The sequence below is a fragment of the Tenrec ecaudatus genome, chromosome 2, assembly GCF_050624435.1.
Source record: "Tenrec ecaudatus isolate mTenEca1 chromosome 2, mTenEca1.hap1, whole genome shotgun sequence".
NCBI lineage: Eukaryota > Metazoa > Chordata > Mammalia > Afrosoricida > Tenrecidae > Tenrec > Tenrec ecaudatus.
Window position 1 is genome coordinate 246,806,145 of NC_134531.1, and position 3,529 is coordinate 246,809,673.

Sequence of the window (3,529 nt, forward strand, 5' to 3'; positions counted from 1 at the left end):
GTGGACTGGATTCTCTGAGTGGGAACATCATCCTCAAGTCCTGGTGTGCCAGGATGTGCTCCACATTCCCCTCCTCCCCCTTCATCTGCTCCATGTGCTCCGATCAGATATGTCCCTCTCTCAGAGCTGCAGATTCACTGCCATCCTCTGAAATAAAATATTTGGCATGGGAAGGGGAGTTGGGTGGGAGGATCTGCTCAGATCATTTGATGGTTCAGGATAGATTGACTGTTCGGCTGGGGACAGGTATGTGGGGCTTAGGGCTCTGGCTCCCAACACTGGTTGTGAATATGTCTTTGTTGTTAACCAGTTGTGTGCCTGTGGGTCAACACCTGTGTCTTTTTGAGTGAGTTTTCTCATCTGCAGAGTAAAGGTAATCCATTATCCAGACTCCCATGTCACCAATTGATTGAGAGGCACTAACCAGAGCCTGATTGAAATAGTGTGTACCTGTCAGCCGTGTTCTAAAAACACCTTAAAAGTCTTAAAAACACTATAAATGCCTTAAAAACCCTAAAACGTCTAAAATATTTCTAAAATGCTAAGACCACCCCTAAAGACTCTCTAAAACATCTTAAGACCATTAAATACATGGTAAAAGGCTTTCTAAAACACCCTAATGCGCCATAAGTCTAATTTTTTTTTTATCCTGTGAAATCACCCTTTATTGAAATAGTACACAAAGGCTACTCCATGATGTGAGTGGCACCTTTGTTTGAAAACCAATCTATTTGAAAACGAAAGGTCAACAATTTCTCAGAAGCAAAAATGAAGAGGAGGAGGAAGGGAAACATACTGCAAAGGGAACAAACGAGGTGCAATCTGGAAGAAGGTCGACACAGTGTAACTAATGTCAGTGGACAATTTGTGTGAGAAGTGTAAAAGGGTAACCTATCTTGTGCAACCTTCTTTAATAAACTCAGCATCTCCTACTGCATTCTGTCTGTCAATGCAATAAGCTGGGATCGTGCCAAAGCAATCTCTCTGGCTTCCCCTTCAGTTATGTGGCTGCTTTTCCCAAAGTAAAGATCGCAGGTCTTTCTCCCCATTGCATTTTAGAATGCAGAATCAATTGATAGTGTACATGGAAGTCCTACTACAGCTGTAATGCAGTTTCAGGCGACATTCGTTACCACTTTTAACATTTCATTACGCAATCACAATTTTTAAATGATTGTTATTACAAACCTTTTGCTTGCAATGATTGTTGCCAACATGTTTTTCAATGATTGCCAAGAAATAAGCAGAAGAAACATCCCAGTACTTGCCTTAGTTCCCAAGGGCACCAACAGGGGACACATTTCAGTGACAGTGTTCTTACAATACAGTTGCACAGATCTGGAAAGCTTAATTCTTGTTGCAACACTACTGGTTTACATGACTATCTGAATGACCAAAGATTAAGAAAGTATTTCATTTCTTTCAGGAAATATTTACAACTAATGACTGAGTCCTTATGCCCACATCTGCTCTTAGAGATCATATCCTTATATAGTGGGCCACAAGGTAGTTGCAGCACTACTTGTCCTGAATAAAATTTCTGCCCTGATATTTCTAGAAAGTCCATCTCCCAGCAAAATGCACTTAATTTAAAATAAAAGCAAAGCAGGACTGTTGGCCTCCATTGTTGAAATGAATCGCAGATCGCAATTGCTGAACACTGTGTAAATTGAAGCACTGCATTAAAGCTGTTCCTATAAAACATTTTGTACTTACTTTACATATTACAAAAGTATTTATGTTTGAGTCTGCTCCCAAATAGAAGGTGCTTTCGGTTCTTCAATCTATTTTTCTTTAGAAACAAATTAAAACAAGTCCTATAATGTACAACCTGTATAGAAAATGTCCTTTAAAAAAAGAGCATTTGCAACATTTTACACTTAGTGTAACTTAGCAATACAGTTTATGCTCATATATTTAGCTGGCTGTTAAGAGGCACATTGCACAAGAAAGTTTCAAAAAGTTTGTGAAAGATGTACTGAAAAGACAATGGAACTTTCCCTTGGAAGATTTGAAGTCCCCTTGTCCATTCAGAAATAGTCGACATATGCAGATGCTTCAGCCACTGATTAAGGATGTATCTGATTTAATTTCCTGCTTGTATTTTTTGAAGAAGATATTCCATTTGTAAATTCAAATTTGGTTGGCCCCTTTTAGTCTTTTTGCTTAATATTTTGAACACTTCCATTTTCTTCTTTTTGTAGAGTCTTTGAGCTTCTTCTCGCTCCTGTTTCCTCCGCTCAAATTCCTGTTTCTTAGCAGCACGTTTGGCTTGGATCTGTGAATTTTCTTCCTGTGCTTTCTGATTGGATGTTTTCTTCCTCTTTGTCTTTAGGGTAGCAAAGGAGTTTACTGCGGTGCTACAATGTTCTTCTGGAAGAGGATGGTCCAGACTGCACTGTTCCTCAGACACAGCCTGGTCAAGGCTGGCGTGATCTTCTGGCAAAGGTGGTGCAACTTGTCCTTCTGGCAAAGGCTGGCGAACTTTTCTGATTTGTTTCTTGAGCCTTTCTTCTTCAGCTAAATAGAGATGTTTCAGGTGGTCTGGGTATTGATCTGTGAACTGGGATTCCCGTGAGGTTTGAAACTTTCTTTCCTTCCAAAGCAATTTCTTGTAACTGCTGAATCTTTAGCTTTCTTCGAAGTGCAAAGCCTTGCCCCTCGCGGACGCTCCCCGAAAAAGCCTTCGGATGATTCGATCGCCACCTTCTCTGTTTCAAGTCCCTCTTCGTGACTTCCACTGGAGAAAGCGCTTCGCCACGCAAACCCCGACTCTCGGCGCGCAGCTTCACCGGCGCCATGGCGGAGGCCTCGCGCCATAAGTCTTAAAAAAAACTCCTTACGTCCCGAAAACATAATAAATGCCCTAATATTATGCAAATGCCTTAAAACGCAAAATAAAGAACACGTGAAGCCCTAAAAACACGCTAAAAGTCTTTTAAAACCCCAAGAACATCCCTACAAAGCAACCCGAAGCACTATAAAACCCTGTAAAAGTCCAACAGCCTAATAGACATGAATTCACCATGAAAGCAAAAAATAATCCAACAAAACCCTAAAGCCCTGAAAACCAAAACCTAATCCCCCCAAACACTCTAATGCCTTAAGAAGCACCCTAAAATTTTAACAAAACACTAAAAGCCATAAAAACACATATAAGCCTAATAAACACCCTTAAACACTAAAATCACCCTAAAAGCCTTAAAATGTCTGAAAAGCCATAATATTCCCTAAAATTCAAATAACACTCTGAAGCCACAAATAACACACTAAATGCCTCCCAAAACATGTGGAACTTCCAAATCATATCCCTAGAAGATTCCCAAACCATGAACTTCCAAAACCACATAAATGCCCTGAAGACAACATGAAAGCCCCAACAAAACATAAAATGCTGGGGAAAAACACATAAAATATTTTAAAATACCCTAAAATCTCTAAGAAACCCTGTAAGATCACTAAAAACACCCCTACCTGCTAAAAAATACCTATACACACCAAAAAATCACCCCTAAATCCCTTGAAAACT

General features: G+C 39.9%; 1 pseudogene; it reads right to left on the bottom strand.

Moving 5' to 3' along the window:
- Nucleotides 1–2,014: 2,014 nt before the first annotated feature.
- On the bottom strand, nucleotides 2,015–2,806 carry LOC142441413 (thyroid transcription factor 1-associated protein 26-like; annotated as a pseudogene).
- Between the last annotated feature and the right edge of the window lie 723 nt (nucleotides 2,807–3,529).